Below are 24,944 nucleotides of genomic sequence, written 5' to 3' on the forward strand. Positions count from 1 at the left end.
AAGGAAGCCGCTTATCCTACACCAAGAGCATAACAAGACACCACGGAATCTATTACATTACCTGAGAGGGCAGGAGTCTCGGTTTAATGTCTCACCCAGAATGTTGTATCTCTGGCGATGCAGAGATTCCTCCAGCACCGCACTTGAGTGTCTGGAACAGGGCTTGAACCTACCATCATCTGAGATTGAGGCAAGACTCCTTCCCGCTGACACCAAGATCCAGATTCTACCCACCTTTCCTCCTCCCTGCCTTGAAACCATCACTTCCTCTCCCAAACTACAAAACTGTGGATCCCTTCCTCCCACTGCCGGCTCATCCGAACATCTGAATAAGTCACCTTGGGCCCAAAACGTTCACTCTGATTTTCTCTCTCCACAGATTATTATATTAGTGGGTAGTTACGATTTGATAACACTTATAATAATCTTTATTGTCACAAGTAGGCTTACATTAACACTGCAATGGAAGCAGCACGGTGGCGCAGTGGGTTAGCACTGCTGTCTCACGGCGCCGAGGTCCCATGTTCGATCCCGGCTCTGGGCCACTGTCCGTGTGGAGTTTGCACATTCTCCCCGTGTCTGCGTGGGTTTCACCCCCACAACCCAAAGATGTGCAGGGTAGGATTGGCCACGCTAAATTGCTCCTTAATTGGAAAAAATGAATTGGGTACTTTAAATTTTTTTTAAAACACTGCAATGAAGTTACTGTGAAAAGCCCCCAGTCGCCACATTCCGGCGCCTGTTCGGGTACACTGAGGGAGAATTCAGAATGTCCAATTCGCCCAACAATCACGTCTTTCGGGACTTGTGGGAGGAAACCGGAGCACCCGGAGGAAACCCACGCAGACACGGGGAGAACGTGCCGACTCCGCGCAGACAGTGACCCAAATCAGGGAATCGAACCTGGGACCCTGGCACGGTGAAGCAACAGTGCTAACCACTGTGCTACCGTGTCGCCCATAGATTTTACCCAAGAATTGAACAAGAGCCGTTTGGGAATCGGATGAGACTTTTTAAGGTTAATGGCTTTAGTTAGACTCTGCACTAAGCAACGGAAATTCCCCATCAATGGCAAAGCTGATTTCAGATAAATGGTGTGATGTAAACACACAAATTGAGCTCAGATGTTAATAGCAGGTGGAAACTTTAGCAGATTATCATCCAGAACAACTTTAAATCTTACCCAGGAAGGATGTAATCTTCAGTCAAATTAGGAGGAACTGACTGACCTCGTTTTCATTGGCGCCTGTGATTGGCTGTATTGATCTTAGCGGAATAAGCCTTCACCAATTCTTGTTTATCAACATGCTTTGTGTTTAATTACTGTCCTTAATTATGGACTTTACTCAATGCAGACATAACAGGCACAGATGCGCAATGCAGAATAAAGGCAAATCCTAACTATTGGAGGTTCCTTGGCCAAGGCAGCAAGTGCCCGAGACAGTCAACATTGCAGCAAGAACACGACACACTGGGAATGTGGAGTGAACTCTTCAAAATGCAGTTAACCTAAAACCAGCACTTTGACAAAGTCTCAAATTCTTGACGCAATTTTCTTTTCACTCTTTCCTGATCATTCTTCATGGACACAAACTCCACTTTCCAACACTCACCTAAGCGAATTATAAATGGCGGTTGATACGATGCCCGAGGGGCTTTGCACCCGAGTCCCACCTTGTGCTCGAGGAACATCCGCATCTGTGCAAGGCGTTGCAGTCAGGAATGAGCTTGTTGACCAGTTTTCACCTCATCAGTCATGTGGCACAGGGGTTACTCCGAGATGGCGGCCAATCTCCAGCCTCCTCAACACAACCTGGACATTCAACCAGGGACCTACCAGTCCCTTTGGCTCAACACAACGTTGAGCTTTTATGATTATTCTAAAACTTACATTGAAGACTTATTAAAAGAATTCACAGAGGAAACAAGTGCTTGTAGTGCTCTTCATCACCATATGTATGAGGCCTTCAGTAAACCAACTATCATTTGAAATAATCCCAGTTCACAATGTCTTTCTTACTGGTTTTAGAGATTCAGAATAATTTATTGGGGCATCTTATTCTGCGAAACAGTTTTTCGGAGCGTGAAAGAGGCTGGGAATTTGTTCACTGTGCTGGAAGATTCAAACATCAAGGGGCAGAAAGAGTTAGCGAGTTACAAGTAAGAAATGGGATCAGGAAGATTTGCTCGACAGGAAAGCTACCCCAGCTTTTGCCTCCTCAGTGATGTGACCAAGGCGATATCTCCAGGTTGGTGACTGAAGATGTGTTGGTGTCAGCGAAGGACTTAGACCGTTCAAGAGAGAGTTAATAAAAACAGAAAATGCCAGAGTAAATCAGCAGGTTGGGCAGCATCTGTAGAGAGAGGAGCAGAGTTAACGTTTTGAGTCGATATGACCCTTCTACAGATCCTTCTTGAAACATTAACCCTGTTTCCCTCTCCACAGACGCTGCCCAACCTCCCGAGTTCGTCCGGCATTTTTCTGTTTTTATTTCACATTTCCAACACCTGCGGTATTTTGCTTTCATAGAATCTCGACAGTGCAGAAGGAGGCCATTTGGCCCATCGAATGTGCACCGTCCCTCTGAAAGAGCGCCCTACCCAGGCCCACACCCCCACCCTATCCCCACACTCCCACCAAACCTTTGGACAGTAAGGGGCAATTGATCATGGCCAATCCACCCCACTGCCACATCTTTGGACTGTGGGAGGGAACCCAGGCAGACACGGGGAGAACGTGCAGACTCCACACAGTCACCCAAGGCCGGAATCGAACCCGGGTCCCTGGCACTGTGAGGCAGCAGTGCTAACCACTGTGCCACCCATAAAGAGATAGATGGAGGGGAAAGGGTTGAGGAATATGGGTAACAATGCAAATATGTGGAGTTACAGTTTATTAAAAATTGACTCGTTGGATTCAAGAAAGAACATTTCCTGTTCCTAAAGATTGTTACACCATTCACTACGTCCATTTGATCTCAGCCTTTCAGAAACTATAAGGGCTTCAGTGAATCTATGGATGAGGTTTTCTATCCAATGTTTTGGGTGAATGAATCTAACTATCAGTTGATTTATTTTTTCCTTCTCACAGAGCTAATCACACTAACTATTTCGGAGTAGTCAGTGGACACTCGCTTGTGTACCTTCTCCAACTTTTGGCCGTTTATTGTGATACTTAACCCAGGGCCGGGATTGAACCCGGGTCCTCGGCGACGTAGGCAGCAGTGCTAACCACTGTGCTACCATGCCGCCCTGTATTTCTGTCCCACACCAACCTCCTCTGTGACAAACCCCTCCCCACCACCCCGGTGGCCACTCTCTGCGAGCTCTTCCCCACACAGCCTCTTCCTACATCTTTTAGAACCATTCTAACCTTTTAAATCTCAATTCTATCACAATCAAAATCACTAGCCATGCTTTTTTGCGTTATTTTAGAGATCTGGAGATTCTTCGACTCCCGAGGGCCGACCCACATGACCCGACCTCGACATGGAAACAGAGGCCCAACGAGGAGGGCCGACCTGGCATCCAGCCATGTGACCCAGCCCAACCTGACCTGACCCAGAGAGGTCCGCCCAGGGTCCTGGACCGACCAGGCCGAGATCGAGGCCCGATCTCAGGAGAACCCGACCCGACCACCGGAACTGGATCTGACCCTCCTGACCCAGCCAGCATCCCAAACACAACATAACCACCCCCAAAGCAGCCTGCCTGGAGTGCCGGGGGGGGGGGGGGGGGGGGGGTGGGGGGGTGTATAATTCTGCTCCATGTTGATTGTTTCTGATTAAACCTCGATGAAACCCTATGGGGTGATTTTGCTGTGTCATTGTCACTATAGAAAAAAATTGCTGCTGAACACAGGACTGCGGAACAGAAAACATTTAACTTGGACAGTGAGCAAAGATCTAGAGACACACAAGGACTCAATTAGGAAAAAAACATCCTCCCAACAGAATGGTGATAGACTCACAGATAGAGAGTGAATCTGTGTTTAAATGTCCTTTAAATGGGATCTGCACCAATCTCGGTTCAGGGGCAAACCCAGTGGTTATGGAGAGATTAGCTACTTGTTTTTTTGAAGGATGAGGGAAGTTCTAAGTGTTCCTCAATACAGGGGATCAGTAGGGGTGATGTTCATGAAAAAATAATTAGCCATGGACTCTGAATGCAGCAGGCACGATCAATAAATTCACCTTTCGAACTCCAAGCTGGCTAACCTGCTGCACAAAGCCACGCTCCCACATTTCTTTATTAAGATAACGAGCAATTCTCCACTTGTCCTGAAAACACTCATTTAATCGGAACACAAAAATATATCTTGTTGAGATGGAGGACATTGTCTGATATTCTCTGGAATAGACAAAGCCTGTTTATAAACAGCAACTGAGCAAAGGCTTGTATTTCCTGTTAATAATACCTTTATCTATTGTGAAACTCTTTGTGGCTTGGTACTGTTACCCAATAACAAAGGGGAGCTGGTCTTCGGCCATGATCAATGACAGGTGACAGGTGACCGCTTGTCCGAGGGTGGAAGATGACAAAGATTATTTGTGCTGGAGATCACAGCTCCAATGACACAGACCCATTCTGTTCCACTCAAAAGGCATGGGGCCCATCAAAATTTAATCTTGCTCTTTGAATCAGGCAACACAATGGTTTGGAGGAAGCACAGGCGCTTTGTGTCAGGACGTCATCGCACTGTGTTCCTTTCTGTCATCGGAAAGCAGCCAAGGTGTCCAGCACTCGATTCTGTTAGTGATATCAGCAAACAAGGCACATCAATAGATAATAAACCAGGTCAACTATGGCAAGTCAGTTCACTGCATCACACCAAATGCTGCACATGACAACGCTCTTTACATCTGGGGGTCGGTGTGGGGGGAGGAGGGAGGGGAAAGCTTGGCATCATTTTCACCCACAAGTGACCATTTTCATTACAAATTATTCCCTTGCACTGTTTAGAACAAGCTTGTTGTCCAAGATGGCTGCCCCCATCGATACCGTTTCTCTTTTGATGTTGTGTATCATTGTGCTCTAGATGTACCCACCCCGTCCCCCCTCATTGAGACCATGTTTTTTCTGACGTTGCGCAGCGGTGCGCTCAAAATGGACCGTGTTTCATGAGCGGCTGCATATCCGTGCGCTCCAAATGGCCGCCCGCACTGAGGCCACATTTTTCTTTTTCAACTGCGTCACGGCATTTATGGTGCCGGCAACACTTCCAAGCTTTTACGATGCTTTAATTGCACTTATGGCTCCAAAATGTAGTTGTCTTCCAAACATGACAGCATCAGTCACACCCACACTGACCCAGACTGTTAGCCCTCACACCCACACTGACCCAGACTGTTAGCCCTCACACCCACACTGACCCAGACTGTTAGCCCTCACACTGACCCAGACTGTTAGCCCTCACACTGACCCAGGCTGTTAGCCCTCACACGCACACTGACCCAGACTGTTAGCCCTCACACCCACACTGACCCAGACTGTTAGCCCTCACACCCACACTGACCCAGACTGTTAGCCCTCACACCCACACTGACCCAGGCTGTTAGCCCTCACACCCACACTGACCCAGACTGTTAGCCCTCACACCCACACTGACCCAGACTGTTAGCCCTCACACTGACCCAGACTGTCAGCCCTCACACCCACACTGACCCAGACTGTTAGCCCTCACAGCACCAAATACTTTTCATATAATAAATCTGAAATCCCACATTCCTCACACTTGAATCTTCGGGAAAGCGGCTCTAGCTGAAAAACCTTGTGTGCTGTCCTCATCTGTTCTTAAATGCATGAAGGTATTCACCCACCTGAGGAGTGTGTGTGTGTGACAAGCTTTATGCAGCTGTGTGCTGTGGTTTGTGGCACAGCACAGAGATCCTCTACAAGTCCCTGAAGCTCTTCCAGTGCAGAGATGGGATGTCCACCCACACCGCTGGATCAGATCTCAGGCCCAATCATTTCACTGCTGGGAATCACTGTCCCTGGGGAGGGGCGAATCCTTCTTCTGTACCCCAAACATGATAGATAATTGGATCGAGCTTTTCATAAATCCACCAGCAGAGTAATGGTGCTCCCGCTGGACCCTTCTCCCTTGCAGGGTGTACATCTCCCTGTTGTGGGCAGACATGCTGACGATGTCTCAGCCAGCGGACCTTCTCTCCCACCCATCTGAGGAACAGCTTTCACCTGGCGTGACCATGGGTAAACTATTGGATTGCTGAGGGGCAGACTATGATGCTATGGCCAGTCTCGAAGTGGTTCTTTAAGGACAGAAGCCTCCTTACCTGCAGAAAATATGGTTCACACAGCAAATCGGGAAAGTCCGGACTTACACAAGAAATATTTACTCTTACCTCCAGACTCTTGGCTCTGTCCCCAGCTGTACAACCGACCCTGATTGAGAAAGTCCCAACTGGGAGTTCCTCGACTCCTTGTTCAGCCCATGCGCCGCCTGTTAAAACGCACAGATTCCTTCAAATTGCCGTGCATCTCCTTTTCAATTGGGGGAGTTTAATTGAGGTTGGGTGGGCTGCCAACATTCAGACACATCCGCCCACCAGAATAACGACATTGTGAACCCCTCCCAAAGTCATCACTCTCTATGTCACAGTACGTTGGGAATACCGTGCGCCCTTGCCTTTAGACTCTGAAAGACACACGCAGTGCTCACGTGCCCCGCACATCCCCACAGAGTCATATAGGCTACCCTCCTCACTATTTACCACCCACCAATTTACAGACGACCTGCGAACTTACTGATCAACCCTCCTACATTCATGTCTGTAGAAGCCAGGTATTTCAAATACACTTAATATAGGTAAAAAGCTGCTTAAAGCATAAATATTAATTCCCAGTTTTAAAATGAAAGAAACATACAATTTCCAAACTCAGTCATGAGTTTGCAAAACACAGAAGTCTGATAAGAACATTACATTTTTTCCAAGGACAAGGGTTGAATCCATGGCAACGAGGAATAAGAATGGACGATTGCACGATTCTCACGCCGTTTGAGATTAGGGTAAATCACATCCCACGATTATACTAGCTGAAACATTTTAGACTGTGTTGCCTTGTTTTTAATAAATGGACAGTTAAAACATCGAATCAAATATAATATATATATTTGATTCCAACATTCTCATTGAAACAATCTTATAAAAGGCAGTTTAAATTATATTTTCGGAATTATGCCTCGCACAGTATGATGAGATAACATACGGTCTCCATTGTTGCAGCAGTGAGGTCAGCATGAGGTCTCCATTGTGGCAATAGGTAGGTCAGCATTGCTGGTTTTGATAAAGCACAATATCCCATGAAAAATATACAGACAAGCAACAATTGGAAGTAATGTTACATCGTGAAAATGGATGGCTTGTTATCAAATCAAATGTGTTTGAGTCTAACCCAAACCAATTAGGATTATATTGGGGTGTGATCGGATCGCTTAAGACAGATATGAAATAGTATATCCATGGATGATTTGGCCACCATTTTAGGAGAGAGAGAGAGAAAGACAGAAAGGAAAAGCAGAGATAAAGACAGAAAGGAAAAGCAGAGAGAAAGAGAAGAAGAGAGACAAAGAGAGAAAGACAGAGAGAGCCAGAAAGTAAAGGAAGAGAATTAGAAAAGAGTTCTGTATTCATATTTCATTTTCATACTTTGACTTCAGACTTTGACTTTTAAAGTTGTGTTCAGGCTATTGTCTCAGAAGATAATTCCTGTGATTCTTTGAAGAAAATCAAATTGTCTACAAACTACCTTTTAAATGATTTTCAAGTTGTAACCAATGAACAGCAGGGTAGCATGGTGGTTAGCATAAATGCTTCACAGCTCCAGGGTCCCAGGTTCGATTCCCGGCTTGGGTCACTGTCTGGGCAGAGTCTGCATGTTCTCCCCGTGTCTGCGTGGGTTTCCTCCGGGTGCTCCGGTTTCCTCCCACAGTCCAAAGATGTGCGGGTTAGGTGGATTGGCCGTGATAAATTGCCCTTAGTGTCCTAAAAAATAATGTTAATGGGGGGTTGTTGGGTTACTGGTATAGGGTGGATACGTGGGTTTGAGTAGGGTGATCATTGCTCGGCACAACATCGAGGGCCGAAGGGCCTGTTCTGTGCTGTACTGTTCTATGTTCTATGTAACTCCAAATAAAACAATTCTTATTTACACCTGACAAGTTTTTAACTTGAATTTCTACTGAGTTTCAGCAATGCTCAAGAACAACCGGTAACCTTGTATTAAAGCTCTACGTCACAATCCTAAGTTCCTTCAACTTGACGTAATGTCCAAATCATTTATATAAACCACAAACAGCAAGGGCCCCGACACTGATCACTGAGGGTTCCCTCGGCCGCAGAAAAATACTTTTTACTGTACTTCGGTACAGGTGACAATAAATATCAATCAATCAGTCAATCAGGAGGACGGAGATCACTCCTCCGGAGACGTGACGAAGATCGAGATCTTTAAAATTATAAAGGTGTTCGGCAGGGTTGATGTGGAAGAACCGTTTCCACTGCTGAGTGAGATTTGTTTAAAAGGATCATTATTGTGAGCTGATTGCTAACAAATCAAAGAACCGAGGACAGAGTCCCTGATTCTGAGACAGGTTTGACTGTCCTTTATGGTCTGGTTTAAGCAGAGAGATTTTTAACATATCCAATGGCCCATTCCAGTTCATTCCCAACACCCCACCTTTCTCACAGATATACCATTCAGTTCCTCCACCAATAAGATGGCATCGGTTGAACAAAGTTGCAAAGAAGAGTTGTCAATAAAAACGTCACTAAGTCAGGCACTCAACAGAGATCTTTAAGACCAAGATTGCGACAGTTGGCCATGCATTAATCTCTAACGGTTTGGTTTAATTCTGTTGCTAGGCACCACTGGAGACGGAGTAGAATCCTCAATCTCCCTCGTACGAAAACGCAATTCATTAAGTTGACCAACAGCTAAATGTTGCCTCTTATGAAGTGCTTAGATGCTTGCGAGGTTACTGTCACAATGTTAATTCCCTCAGCAGACGGGCCTCAGTATTAATTACCCGCTCAATAATGTATTAGTTCTGGCACTTTATCTGACATGTCCCTCCCGGGCAGACATACATTCCCCTTTGCTAAACACCCTCTTTAATTTGCTTCGTTAAGTGGTTTCAAATGATCTTCATATTTGTTTAAGTTAATTTTAATTAATTGATTTTCTCATTTCGATAATTATTGGTAGTGATGACAGATGGCGGCGAAGGCTAATCCACCCAATCCCAAACTTGCTCGTGTTTGGCTGATTGGGGGACCTTACGGGAGATCAATGCTGAACCTTCTGCTCGGGGAGACCCGGGGAGACCGAGAATTCTGACCGCGTGGCCCCCACCATCACCCCCCCCCCCCCCCCCCCCACCCACCAACACACCACCACCCACCTCTCTACTTGTAAATGTTCGCAAGCTTTAATCCTTAAACAACACAATGATCATGACCTAGCTCGCTAAACCTTAATCTCCAACAGTGTCTGCGTGTTCAGCACCACAGACTTCTTTTTTTTTTCCCAAGGATAGTCTCCATTTTGACAAACGAGACAAAAATCACAAGAATGATACAGCAGGCCTAACAAAAAGCCACAGTATCCGTTAGTACAGAGGGCGACAGGAGAACAGCAACGTAACAAACTTGATACAATCATTAGACACAAATTGATGCCTCGATCAGCCCCACCGCAGAACAAGGGGGAAGCAAGATAAGGTCCTGAAATCATGATCAAACGGCGCACACCTCCCCAAATCAGCGACTGCTCGCAATTACCACCAGAATTCAGGATAGATATTTCACACCGTGTTCGGGCGAGCACCAATATATACCTCCCTCAGCTCCAACAGAGCCACAGGCACCAATGATACACCACAACCTCCGAGAACCATAGAACCCCGACAGTGCAGAAGGCAATTTAGCCCATCGAATTTGCACCAATCCTCTGAGAGAGCACCCTACCTATGCCCACTGCCTCGCCCTATCCCTGTTACCCCCCTACCTATGCCCACTGCCTCGCCCTATCCCTGTTACCCCCCTACCTATGCCCACTGCCTCGCCCTATCCCTGTTACCCCCTACCTATGCCCACTGCCTCGCCCTATCCCTGTTACCCCCCTACCTATGCCCACTGCCTCGCCCTATCCCTGTTACCCCCTACCTATGCCCACTGCCTCGCCCTATCCCTGTTACCCCCTACCTATGCCCACTGCCTCGCCCTATCCCTGTTACCCCCCTACCTATGCCCACTGCCTCGCCCTATCCCTGTTACCCCCCCTACCTATGCCCACTGCCTCGCCCTATCCCTGTTACCCCCCCACCTATGCCCACTGCCTCGCCCTATCCCTGTTACCCCCCCTACCTATGCCCACTGCCTCGCCCTATCCCTGTTACCCCCCTACCTATGCCCACTGCCTCGCCCTATCCCTGTTACCCCCCACCTATGCCCACTGCCTCGCCCTATCCCTGTTACCCCCCTACCTATGCCCACTGCCTCGCCCTATCCCTGTTACCCCCTACCTATGCCCACTGCCTCACCCTATCCCCGTACCCCCCTACCCCCCTACCTATGCCCACTGCCTCGCCCTATCCCCGTTACCCCCTACCTATGCCCACTGCCTCGCCCTATCCCTGTTACCCCCCTATCTATGCCCACTGCCTCGCCCTATCCCTGTTATCCCCCTACCTATGCCCACTGTCTCGCCCTATCCCCGTACCCCCTACCTATGCCCACTGCCTCGCCCTATCCCTGTTACCCCCCTACCTATGCCCACTGCCTCGCCCTATCCCCGTTACCCCCCTACCTATGCCCACTGCCTCACCCTATCCCTGTTACCCCCCTACCTATGCCCACTGCCTCGCCCTATCCCTGTTACCCCCCTGCCTATGCCCACTGCCTCGCCCTATCCCTGTTACCCCCTTACCTATGCCCACTGCCTCGCCCTATCCCTGTTACCCCCCTACCTATGCCCACAACCTCGCCCTATCCCTGTTGCCCCCCTACCTATGCCCACTGCCTCGCCCTATCCCTGTTACCCCCCTACCTATGCCCACTGCCTCGCCCTATCCCCGTTACCCCCCTACCTATGCCCACTGCCTCACCCTATCCCTGTTACCCCCCTACCTATGCCCACTGCCTCGCCCTATCCCTGTTACCCCATATGACTTGCCTTCTCAGGGGCATTTTATCATGGCCAATCCACAGTTCTTCAGACTGTGGGAGGAAACCCAAGCAGACACGGGGAGAACATGCAAACTCTCCTCAGATTCCAGACACATCTGCACACAAGCTGGAACTAAACACAACTTCTGTATACCCATCTCTAAACAAACGGAAAATTACAATGATAAAACACGAGAACCCCTTTTCTAAAAGGGTGGTATATATATATATATATATGTGTATATCACACAAAGAAAAATAACCACAATCTCAGGTCCAGTACAGAACCAACATCACTCCACACATTTACACAGAGGACCAGCAGCAACATCTTTGGGTTCTGATCAGTGTCGCCAACACCTCCCAAAAAACAAAGGAAGGAGAATTAGAACCAGCAGGACTCACTCTCACTAACCGGCCGACCTTCGGGACCCACGGCGCCCGACCTTCGGGACCCACGCCGACCGACCTTCGGGGCCCACAACGGCCGACCTTTGGGACCCACAACGGCCGACCTTCGGGACCCACAACGGCCGACCTTCGGGACCCACAACGGCCGACCTTCGGGACCCACGCCGACCGACCTTCGGGGCCCACGCCGACCGACCTTCGGGGCCCACACCAACCGACCTTCGGGACCCACGTTGCCCGACCTTCGGGACCCACGTTGCCCGACCTTCGGGACCCACGCCGGCCGACCTTCGGGACCCACGCCGACCGACCTTCGGGACCCACACCAACTGACCTTCGGGACCCACACCAACCGACCTTCGGGACCCACGCCGGCCGACCTTCAAGACCCATGGCGGCCGACCTGCGCGACCCACGGCGGCCGACATACGGGGCCCACGGCGGCCGACCTGCGCGATTCAGGCTGTCCGACGTTCCCAACACACCGTTTTCACTTAGCTTTAATGTGGCAGGTGAGCCTGCTTAGTCCTCTCAAACCCACTCTCTTTCTCATTCAATGTTAGATTTCGGTTAATGACTTCAGCTGAGGATTTAAGTTCTCGCTGCATCCTTTGAAAAAAATCAAGATGCCCATCCTCCAACTCGCCAAGCTTAGTCTTCAAATGCCTTTGAAATTTTGAGGGTTTTAATCTTTCATTTGCCAGTACTTCCCTCCACATAACGCAGATGGGCTTCCCATCCTGATTTGCATTGGCACAATTAATAAACCCATACCTCAAGAAATCATCTTTATACTGCTTTGTTCCCAATTTCAGCTTCATCTTAATGGGTTGTTCACCCGGGGCCCTGGAATTCACACCAGCGCTGCTTTGTCCTGTTGTGGACTCTCCTGAGCAGCTCTCTCCAGCAGATTCAATTGTGAAGTCCGCCCTGTTTATTTCTCCAGCCCTCTCTTCTTTATTATGAAACAAATCATTTTAAATTCTTCAGTCCTTTGCTTGAAAATGGAGGAATCTCTCCGAGTGATTTCACACCCAGAGCTCATGACGTGATGTCAGTGTCCGGGGAATGTGACCCACTCTCTGCCCCTGCTCCTGGGAAGCCCACTGACGTGCGGAGGAGGGGGGTCTACCCCATTGGGCTCCAGGCATCTGCTCTGCAGCATCTGGCTGAGGGGGGGGGCACGCATCGGCAGCATGGCCGACTCTCTTGAAAGCTGGTCGCGGCCGGCATTTTTAAAAAGCCGGTGACGGACGCTGGCCAGTTATTCCCGTGATTGGGAAAGCCTCGACCGATCGCTCCACCACCCTCCCGACATCCGACTTCGGCCCATCTGCAGGTCGCGACCCCAAGTTTGAAAGTAGCCTATTATTAAAGATTTCAACTGCTCCCAGCAATCAGTGAGGACAAGTTATCCAGGAACTGTCCTCATTATCGCTCCCTCCATTTACACATTTCTGTGCACCCCAATACTGGAAAAATATATGACCACCGATTTGTGACCTTTACTTGCGGATATGTGTGAGTTGTCTGTTAAGCAACAGGTGTATATACTTTAAGGAATACACTAAGGAGGAGGACAAAATGCTTGTATTTCTACAGTTTGCCATCACATCAGTGAAATATCCTTAAAACCCCGGACTGCGGACTGGGTTTTTCCGGCCGGATCTTCCGGTCGCACCGAGGAGGCGAAGGTGAGCCGGCTCCATCATCGGGAAACACGGCGTGGGAGGGGGGGGAGACCTCTGTGAGTCAGTTTCGGAGTGCATGTGGCCGTAGCGGCATTGGGCACTCGGAGAAGAAATGAAATGAATGACCAATAATTTGCTTCTTCTGCAGCATTTACTATTGGACCAGTGGTTTATGAAAACTCATTAATGTGGACAGTATCGGTCTCCTTATTTAAGGAAAGATGTAAATGTGTTGGTAGCAGTTCAGAGACGGTTTAGCAGATTAATACCTGGGATGGGCGACTTGTTGGGGAAAGTTTGGACAGATTAGATTGGTATCCGCTGGAGTTTCGAAGAGAAGGAAGAGATTTGATTGAAACAGATCCTGAGGGTGGATGTGTGGTGATATGCATCACTGTAAATACACAAGGGGTTAATGTAAGTACACATAGACTAGCTAGACACTAGAGGGATCACCAGATTTTTTGCAGGGAACATTGGCAGCCTCTGAACCATAACCTTATCTTCACTCAGAGAAACAAACAAATATTCTCATACAGTAGGCTTCGAATTATGAATCTAATCTCTTGAGCAACAGTTTACAAGCCCCTCCTGATCTGTCAGAGGACGTTTGATGGTAGGAGCACTAATGGGTAAGAGATGAGCAGTATCAGAATGAGGAAGCTATCTTTGATTGAACTTATGTTAGGAATAATAAAGGTATTGCTTTACCTTGTTTGGACATCACTGGATAAGTTACATTTGTTCTATACTTGCATGCTTCACTTAATCCCTCTGATGTAATCCCTGTACCTTATTAACAACTGTCAGTATTAGTTAAATCCACCCTCTCGAGTCTTCAAGTGCTGCCCTGCAAATACTTTGCAAAGGCTTGTTTTAAGAAACAATCTTGTTGATTATCTGAATTACATCTGGTTATTATAGCGACCACAAAACCTGATCCTTAATGATAATACTCCCTCTTTTATCTCAGTGCCTATTAAATGTAGAAAGAGAAAACACTTTAGAATTAATTTTCAAAAATCATTCACATGCGCCGTTAACAAATGCCACGGCAGAGTGGACATTGCAGCTTGTCCTGCTCCAGCCCTTTGTCACCTCAGCCAGCTGCAGTTCCTCATGTCTCAGGGCAGGATCATTCTCCTGTTAATGTCTTCGTATCTGCAACTCCCCCTGGGGTCACTGGCCAGTCAGCCGCAGGACAACGATTGCCTTTCTGTGCAATCCTTAAGCAGAAAATAATTTCTATTTATTTAGCCCACTTCAGAACATCAGAATATTCCCAATCATTTCACAACTATTTTTCTTCAAATGTAGTGAGTGTTGTAATGTAGGAAACGTGGAAGTCAGTTTGTGAACGGCAAGATCCCACAATCAACAATGAGGTAAATGGCCTGACAATTTGTTTTTGTCATGTAATAATAATCTTTATTATTGTCACATTAACACTGCAATGAAGTTACTGTGAAAATCCCCTCATCGCCACATTCCGGCGCCTGTTCAGGTACACAGAGGGAGAATTCAGAATGTCCAACAAGCACGTCTTTCGGGACTTGTGGGAGGAAACCGGAGCACCCGGAGGAAACCCACGCAGACACGGGGAGAACGTGCAGACTCCGCACAGACTGTGACCCAAGCCGGGAATCGAACCTGGGACCCTGGCGCTGCAAAGCAATAGTGCTAACCACTGTGCTACCGTGCTTGGTTTTGGCTTGTGCAGGGAGAACTATTCTGTTCTTCTTCCAATAGTGGATGTTACAGACAATTGAGAGGATGGGCAGGGCCTCCCTTTAAAATCTCGTACTAAAGGTGACACCTGCAATATTGCAGCACTCCCTCGTCGCTGCACTGGGGTGTAAATCCCGTCGCTGCCCTGGGGTGTAAATCCCGTCACTGCGCTGGGGTGTAAATCCCGTCGCTGCCCTGGGGTGTGAATCCCGTCACTGCCCTGGGGTGTAAATCCCGTCACTGCACTGGGGTGTAAATCCCATCGCTGCGCTGGGGTGTAAATCCCGTCACTGCGCTGGGGTGTAAATCCCGTCACTGCGCTGGGGTGTAAATCCCGTCGCTGCACTGGGGAGTAAACCCCGTCGCTGCACTGGGGTATGAATCCCGTCACTGCACTGGGGTATGAATCCCGTCACTGCGCTGGGGTGTAAACCCCGTCGCTGCACTGGGGTATGAATCCCGTCACTGCACTGGGGTATGAATCCCGTCACTGCGCTGGGGTGTAAACCCCGTCACTGCGCTGGGGTGTAAATCCCGTCACTGCGCTGGGGTGTAAATCCCGTCACTGCTCTGGGGTGTAAATCCCGTCGCTGCGCTGGGGTGTAAATCCCGTCGCTGCGCTGGGGTGTAAATCCCGTCACTGCTCTGGGGTGTAAATCCCGTCACTGCACTGGGGTGTAAATCCCGTCGCTGCGCTGGGGTATGAATCCCGTCACTGCGCTGGGGTGTAAATCCCGTCGCTGCGCTGGGGTGTAAATCCCGTCACTGCGCTGGGGTGTAAATCCCGTCACTGCACTGGGGCGTGAATCCCGTCACTGCGCTGGGGTGTAAATCCCGTCACTGCGCTGGGGTGTAAATCCCGTCGCTGCGCTGGGGTGTAAATCCCGTCACTGCGCTGGGGTGTAAATCCCGTCGCTGCGCTGGGGTATGAATCCCATCGCTGCACTGGGGTGTAAATCCCGTCGCTGCGCTGGGGTGTAAATCCCGTCGCTGCACTGGGGTGTAAATCCCGTCACTGCACTGGGGCGTGAATCCCGTCACTGCGCTGGGGTGTAAATCCCATCGCTGCACTGGGGTGTAAATCCCGTCGCTGCGCTGGGGAGTAAATCCCGTCACTGCGCTGGGGTGTAAATCCCGTCGCTACGCTGGGGTGTAAATCCCGTTGCTGCGCTGGGGCGTAAATCCCGTCGCTGCGCTGGGGTGTAAATCCCGTCGCTGCGCTGGGGTGTAAATCCCGTCGCTGCACTGGGGTGTAAATCCCGTCGCTGCACTGGGGTGTAAATCCCGTCGCTACGCTGGGGTGTAAATCCCGTCGCTGCGCTGGGGTGTGAATCCCGTCGCTGCGCTGGGGTGTAAATCCCGTCGCTGCGCTGGGGTGTAAATCCCGTCGCTGCGCTGGGGTGTAAATCCCGTCGCTGCGCTGGGGTGTGAATCCCGTCGCTGCGCTGGGGTGTAAATCCCGTCGCTGCGCTGGGGTGTAAATCCCGTCGCTGCGCTGGGTGTGAATCCCGTCGCTGCGCTGGGGTGTAAATCCCGTCGCTGCGCTGGGGTGTAAATCCCGTCGCTGCGCTGGGGTGTAAATCCCGTCGCTGCCCTGGGGTGTAAATCCCGTCACTGCCCTGGGGTGTAAATCCCGTCGCTGCACTGGGGTATGAATCCCGTCGCTGCACTGGGGTGTAAATCCCGTCGCTGCGCTGGGGTATGAATCCCTTCGCTGCACTGGGGTGTAAATCCCGTCACTGCGCTGGGGTGTAAATCCCGTCGCTGCGCTGGGGTGTAAATCCCGTCACTGCTCTGGGGTGTAAATCCCGTTGCTGCGCTGCGGTGTGAATCCCGTCGCTGCACTGGGGTATGAATCCCGTCGCTGCACTGGGGTGTAAATCCCGTCACTGCGCTGCGGTGTGAATCCCGTCGCTGCGCTGGAGTGTGAATCCCCGTCGCTGCGCTGGGGTGTAAATCCCGTCACTGCACTGGGGTGTAAATCCCGTTGCTGCGCTGGGGTGTGAATCCCGTCGCTGCACTGGGGTATGAATCCCGTCGCTGCACTGGGGTGTAAATCCCGTCGCTGCACTGGGGTGTAAATCCCGTCGCTGCGTGGTGTGTAAATCCCGTCACTGCACTGGGGTGTAAATCTGGATCATGTGCATACGTCACTGGAGTGGTTTTCAACCCATGACTTCCTTATTTAGAAATTAGAGCACGAGCAAATGAACCAATGGGCTGACACCCACTTAATCCTCATACTGCTGCCCTGGGTGACATCAATTAACTTGGTAAGGACCGAGGATCCATAAAGGATGGGGGTGGGTGAAATGACATAGTAGTAGTTAGGGAGACTAAGCAGGGATGGCAAACCTGGGTGAGAAGTATAAATGGGGCAGGGCATCGTAATCATGTTACTGGACCAATAATCCAGAAACTCAAAATGATAATCCAGATTTCATGGCACAGCTGGTGGAAAATGCCACGCTGCCCAAATCCCAATAGGAAACTTGACACAGCTGCCAAAACAGTTTTGAAATTTGTACAGAATGAGGGGGTTCTGAAATCCAGAAAAGATGTCCCCGACTACTTGTGATGATTTTTTAGTAAAGTCAATGTTTATTGAGAAAGAAAGAAAAACAGAATAGAATCGCACAAACACAAAAAAGCTTCACACACAACTTTAAAACACTTCCAACCGATCTTAACCTAATTACCCTCAGAGCTAACCATCCCAATTCTCTTCAACCGTTTCCTTATAGATTTTTAAATCCATACACTTTCCAGTAATCTATACCAGCCAGCTCCTCGCTTTTCTCCTGGACTATCCTTTGAGTTTGACTGCAGCTGGCTCACGGGTCTGGCTTCCCTCACATCCGTTTCGGAAAGTTCTGACCGGCTATCGAAACACTGACCCCCTCACCCAGGCATTCGTATTTCTGCAAATCCATTCTTTCCCTTTAGTCTGTCCATCGCCTCACCCAGTCGCTTTAGAAATGCTTTTCCCCCAGAATTGATTAGGTTTATTTCTTTACTTTAGCGGTTAGGATTTAAAAAAAAAAATTTAACTCACACTATTTACTTCAACTACTTAGTGTTATTACAACCTGCATATACCCCGCTTTGAGTCAAAACAATCCATTCAAAATGGCCGCTGTTGTTGACTTGTGTAAAATTGTGATTGAAGTTCTTCTTGGTTCATTGCCATATCAAAATCACTTCTTAAAGTTAACTTACATTCTAGCACCCCCCCTGTCACTTACTCCAATTACCATAATCACAAACACCCCCCCCCCCCCACAACTGCTCGTTTTCCTTTACATAAGAAACATGATAATACCCGTACCAGCCTCCCCGAACAGGCACCGGAATGTGGCGACTAGGGGTTTTTCACAGTAACTGCATTTGAAGCCTACTCGTGACAATGAGCGATTTTCATTTCATTTTTTCATAACGATGTTACCAAAAGAAAATATTATCGTATCTTCGCTCCCTTGACACGGAGAATCTGCAATGGCAGTTTGAGAAATGTAATTCTGTTTTGAAATAGGGAAACGAAAACTGAAGTTGTCTGATTGCTCTTCAGAGCGGGAATCTGTCCTCATAGAACATAGAACAGTACAGCACAGAACAGGCCCTTCGGCCCTCAATGTTGTGCCGAGCCATGATCACCCCACTCAAACCCACATATCCGCCCTATACCCGTAACCCAACAACCCCCCCCCCCCCCTAACCTTACTAATTAGGACACTACGGGCAATTTAGCATGGCCAATCCACCTAACCCGCACATCTTTGGACTCCTTACCCCCTCTGGCACATCTGAGAGTTCAGCCCCACACCAATGTGGTTGGGTCACTGGATATTAGTGGGGTGTAGGAATCCTGGCCCATCCAGTCTGCTCCGCCATTCAATCATGGCTGATATTTTTCTCATACCCATTCTCCTGCCTTCTCCCCATAACCCCTGATCCCCTCATCAATCAAGAACCTATCTTGCTCTTTCTCAAAGACTACATTGGCGGCAGCTAATAGTGTATGACACACACACACACACACACACTCTCGTGGGTCTCTGAGCTGCGAAGAGTTGGTCTAATTGTGTCTTTCCTGATCCCTCCCAGGGCGAGGGACAACAGGGCGGCGCAGTGGCTAGCACTGCTGCCTCACAGCTCCAAGGACCTGGGTTCAATTCTGACCTCGGGTCACTGTCTGTGCGGAGTCTGCACGTTCTCCCCATGTGTGCGTGGGTTTCCTCCGGGTGCTCCGGTTTCCTCCCACAGTCCAAAGACGTGCGGGTTAGGTGGGGTTACAGGGATAGGGTGGGGGAGTGGGCTTAGGTAGGGTGCTCTTTCAGAAGGTCAATGCAGGCTCAATGGGCAGAATAAGCTCTTTCTGTGCTGTAGTGATCCAATAAAGGGGCGGCACAATGGTTAGCACTGCTACCTCACAGAGCCGGGGTCCCGAATTCGATTCCCGGCTTGGGTCACTGCCTGTGCGGAGTCTGCACGTTCTCCCCGTGTCTGCGTGGGTTTCCTCCGGGTGCTCCGGTTTCCTCCCACAGTCCAAAGATGTTCAGGTTAGGTGGATTGGCCATGCTAAATTGCCCCTTAAGTGTCCAAAAAGGTTAGGTGGGGTCACAGGGATAGGGTGGGGGCGCACGACTAGGTAGGTTTCGCTTTCGGAGGGTCTGTGACAACTCAATGGGTCGAATGGCCTCCTTCTGCACTGTAGCGATTCTATGAATTGGTGTTTGGTGTCCCTATGTTAAGGACAGGGAAATGGGGCAGATTTTTGGACTGGCTCTCTGGTTTTGGAGAGTGCACGGGGTCAGACTGGGTGGAGCTTAGTTAGAAACCTCGCTCTCCTGATGAATGGAGAGCCCGCCAACACTCACAAGGGCCAAGCTGCCCAAAATTATCAAGACCCAAACGTGCTCCAGTCGGGAAGAAGGAGAATAACTGTTTGATCAGGTGATCTATCACCATCTGAAAGAAATGACATTACATTCACTGCACAGAAATACACCTTTCAACCGATCAATGGTGTTCATGCTCTTCTTCCTTCATGCTATCAAAGTATCTTCTCCCCCATTTACCCTCACATCTTTGCCCAACTTCACCATAAATAATCCACGGCATTCACCTCAACCCCTCCACACGGCAGCATGTTCGAATTCTGCTCTGGGAGAAAATGCTGGCTGAGAATTTGTGATTTCTCAGTTATCTGCAGGGTTCCCGCATCCCCCAGCAACGCACCTCCCTCATTCTCACCTGGATGCAGATTGCAAATGGTTTGAAATTGTGCTGAGACCCTTTGGGCGAGACAGAGCTTCCCCCCTGCGGCCTGCCCCAACCCCCCCCCCCCCCCCCCCCCCCCCCCCAGGTAACCGTAGCAGAGTGTGCTTTCAGAAGCTGATGGGATGTCTAAATGATATCAGAGCAGATGAGTCCTGTCAAAGGGATCAAGAGAACAGCAACCTGACAGTTATCTTCTTTCAGCTCGTACACAACGTCATTGTGGTCACAGCCACAGGCCAGCAGCTCAGAGGCCGGTGATCCGGGTTAATATGCAGCTATTGATATACCGTGATGGAAAAATAGAAGTACGCAAGCTGTCCTTGACCTCTGACCTCCTTTAAAGCACATTTATCAATCCTCACAAAAGATGAGTAACTGGAGTTTTAAAAAAATCGAACAAGCGTGAAACTTGCACGCTGAAATTTAATTATTTAAGTATGTATTTGATAAATCATTAGCATCAGTATGACTAAATTATTCTTGAATTACATTGGTGACTCAACTTCCGAAAGAGGAATTCATTATCTGGGAACGTTCTGAGGTCACAAAAGATGCTTTGGAAATTATGCAAGCTCTTGCTTCCTTTCACACACCACCTCACTGGACTCTCCGCACTGGAACTGAAATCTGTTGTCTTCTCCGAAGCTTTTTGCCAGCAGCAAGTTTTAAATCTTCACCTTTGTTTTTGGAAGTTAATCCTGCATCAATCTCAGATTTAATGGTCTATGGACACTACAGGAACTCTGGAAAATGAATGAAATGAAATGAATGAAAATCGCTTATTGTCACGAGTAGGCTTCAAATGAAGTTACTGTGAAAAGCCCCTAGTCGCCACATTCCGGCGCCTGTTTGGGGAGGCTGTTACGGGCCATATTGGCCAGCATGCAAATTTCCATAGGCTCCCTAGAGTGCAGAAGGAGGCCATTCGGGCCATTGAGTTGGCACCGACCCTCCGAAAGAGGAGCCTACCTCCGCCCACTCCCCCCCCCCCCCCCCCGCCCTATCTCCGTAACCCCACCCAACCTGCACACCTTTGGACAGGTGTGGATGGGGCTGGGCTGTGACAAGCAGGCTTGGGATTCCTGCTTCTGCTCACGTTCACTGCGATATTCAGTTAATGCCAGAATCAACAAGGGGGGGGGGGGGGGGGGCTGTTAAAGACGCGGCAGGTTTAATCCAGCTGGGTGGTGGGTGGGATTGGGAAGGATGATGGTTTTATACCTTGCCAGACTTTACTCCCGACTGAATCCCAACCCATTACTGTGCAATTCAGGGACTGGTTTAGCTAACTGGGCTAAATCGCTGGCTTTTAAAGCAGGCCAGCAGCACGGTTCGACTCCCATACCACCCTCCCCGGACAGGCGCCGGAATGTGGTGACTAGGGGCTTTTCACAGTAACTTCATTGAAGCCTACTCGTGACAATAAAGCGATTTTCATTTCATTTCAATTCCAGTCCGGAAAGTTGGATTAAAGTTACTCCCCAATGTCCATCTTCCTGCAGAGGAAGGTCCTCCCAGTGCCCGGAGAATTGTCTACATCTCCCATAAAGGTCAACGTTTGATCATTTGTTTTTTAAATGTTTTAATTTGGCTCTGACAAAGAGTCATCCAGGCTCGAAACGTTAGCTCCCTTCTCCCTCCACAGACGCTGTCAGACCTGCTGAGATTGTCCAGCATTTCTCTGTTTTTGTCTCAGCTTCCCACGTCCGCAGTAATTTGCCTTTATCTGGCTCTTTCTCACATGTTTCCTCAAGGTTCAGAGCGTGCAGATCTTTGCAACATGCGGTGAGAGGTTTACAGATAAAGTGATAAGCTGACACATTAAATCCAGTATAGTGCAATGGTGTCACTGTGTGGGTTTAAGAAGCTGTTATATCACACAGTACACCTGTACACACAGCTGCTGGATCATTTACACTGTCAGCAATTCACAAATCACAGCCAGATTTAAACCAAGCCTTCTGACAGTTATCTCTTTCGTGTCCCAGTCGTACATCAAGTTGCCGACCTGGAAATGAGAACTCTGCAATCCTGACGAATAGTTACAAACGCACACATCGGAATGCACTGCGCTGGGACAGAGTCATTTTTCACACTCACGACAAAGCCATTAACAGCACGAACCCTCAGCAGATAACCTGGTCTGTTGAGAAACTGGGATGATTTGCTGAAATCAGAAAGGATGAGCTGATCGATTGTCACCTACATAAGTGGTCCACCTGGGCCATCAAACCATAAATAGTGATTTCCTTCCTCTCTCCCTCCTGCTTCCCAGACCCCTCTCTCTTTCAGGTAAACATCACATTCCACTCCGAAATGGGCGAGAAGGTGAAGTGAATCAAGAAGCCTGGTGTGACCAAGCTCAGAATTCTCAAACCAGTTCCTTCTCGGAGGTAGGGTGAGGCTGAGGGAGATGAGGGAGTTCCGCACATCGAGACCCTGATAGAGAATGAGTGAGTTCAGGGATGGGTCTCTATACCAACAGAGCAAGAACGAAGAACAAAGGCTGCATTTAAATATCAGGAAGAGCAAATTCAGGGAACCACACAAACCACATTTTCTTTTAAAGGATGCAGTATGCCAAATCCAAAGTCACATGACACCAGTTCCAAGTATCCTTTATACATTTAGCCAGTTCATAGAATCATTGAATCCCGACAGTGCAGAAGGAGGCCACTCGGCCCATCGAGTCTGCACCGACCCTCTGAAAGAGCACCCTACCTTGGCGCACTCCCCTAACCCTGTAATCCCACCTAACCTGCGTATCCCTCGAGACAAAGGAGCAATTCAGCATGGCCAATCCACCTAACCTGCACATCTTTGGACTGTGGGAGGAAACCGGAGCACCCGGAGGGAACCCACGCAGACTCCGCAGTCACCCGAGGCCGGAATCGAACCCGGGTCCTGGTGCCAGAGGGGATGATGTTCACCTTCATTCTGTGATGGCTCTTTTAAGGAGCGATGCAAACCATTCCACCCTCCCCATAACCCGGCAAGATTTTTCCTCTTTTATCGGATTCCTCTTTGAGTGTTATTATTGAGCTCGTTTCCACCTCTATTTCAGGAATCACATTCCAGATCACAGCTCGCTGTGCAAAATAAAAAATCCTCACCTCCACTTCGGCTGATTATCTTAAATCTGTGTCCTCTGCTTACTGACTCTTTGGCCAGTGGACATTTCATTTACTTTATCAAGAACCTTCATAATTTGGAATAACTCGATAATAACCTCCCCTTAGTCTTCTCTGCTATGCGGAGGATGCTCCTCGATTCACCATTACTGAAGTTCTGTACCCATTGTATTTAACCCCCTCTGCATCATTGCCAAGTCCACCACATCCTTCCCAAGTCTGGTGCCCCAAATTTGTTTTGATCCATTCATGGGATGTGGGCATTTATTCCCCATCCCTAATCGCCCTTGAACCGAGTGGCTTGCTAGGAGTCAACCGCACTGCTATAGATCCAGAACCACATGTGGGCCAGACAAGGTGAGGAGAGCAGATTTCCTTCGCTAACGAACAAGAACATTGGCAATGCTTTCATGATCACTGATAGCCTGCTAATTCCACATTTTCTTTCCACAGAATTGAAATTTCCCCATCTGCCGCGGGATTCCAACCTTGGTCCGCAAAGCTTTACCCATGGCCTCTGGATCACTAGTCCAGTGACAATACAGACAGTGACTAGACAATTACTAGACACTGCGTCCCCCGAATTGGATACAATACTCCAGCTGAGGTGCGACAGTGATTTACGAAGGTTTAGTAGAGTTTCCCTGCGATTTTACTCCATGCCTATTTGTAAAGACCACAATTCCATGTGCATCTGATGTCAAGGATGCTTTAAGTTCATGTCGTCCCATATCGATCAGCGATATTGGGGTGCGGGTGGGGGGGGGGGGGGGGGGGGGGGGGGGGGGGGGGGGGGCTGCTTACAAGGCTTTGAACAAACCTGCTAATTATGCAGACTTGCATGCTGGGGGATAATTACCTTTGAGAGAAGATTTAATCATCACAGCAATCGGAACAAGCCGCTGTAAATCAAGAGGGCTCAGGGCGGGATTTCTGACTGGGAGGAGTTGCAGACGACCATTTAATCCTCCGTTCAGTTGGTGTCTTTTTGCCATTAGAATTATTTCATGCAAACTCGGGCAATAACTAGTTCTGCCTCCAGCTGATATCATTAATTATTCCTGGATAGGCAGCTTCCACAAGCGAGCAGGGGAGATTTTGTTCATCCAATTTTTAACGAACCCAGGTAACATGTAATCTCTCACATTTAGCCACCTCATATTTGTCACTTTGATAATGTCACAACAGTTCTCTCTTTGAGTTTGTTTTCACTCTTCCATGAGTGTAATGGGGAGACCAAAGACCACACGAATCTTGCTCATGAGCTCGGAGGTTGGTCTAGAATGTTCAAAACACCAAAGAAGGATGAGAAGACCTGGACTTTCTGCTGCAGCATTTAGGAGTGAAGTATAGAGGCAATCCTCTCCAATATCTGTATCCAATTCTGTGCGAGTACAGTCTTGTTGTCAGTGTAGAGTTTATGCCCCATTGCAGTGATTACCTCATCCCATTGGCCCTGAATTCTGATGTTAGTGCCGGTCAGTGAACAGACCTCCAACCATCTCAGTGAGGTT

The 24,944-nt window shown here is 48.9% G+C and overlaps 1 long non-coding RNA gene across 1 annotated transcript; it reads right to left on the minus strand.

Moving 5' to 3' along the window:
- Positions 1-1,032: 1,032 nt before the first annotated feature.
- LOC119956891 lies at positions 1,033-6,636 on the minus strand. The gene is made up of 3 exons (XR_005458700.1): positions 6,366-6,636; positions 4,418-4,749; positions 1,033-2,354 (listed from the first exon to the last, which is right to left on the minus strand). It is a non-coding gene; the product is annotated as an uncharacterized LOC119956891 (long non-coding RNA).
- Positions 6,637-24,944: the final 18,308 nt, after the last annotated feature.

The sequence above is a fragment of the Scyliorhinus canicula genome, chromosome 24 (assembly GCF_902713615.1).
Source record: "Scyliorhinus canicula chromosome 24, sScyCan1.1, whole genome shotgun sequence".
Classification (NCBI taxonomy): Eukaryota; Metazoa; Chordata; class Chondrichthyes; order Carcharhiniformes; family Scyliorhinidae; genus Scyliorhinus; species Scyliorhinus canicula.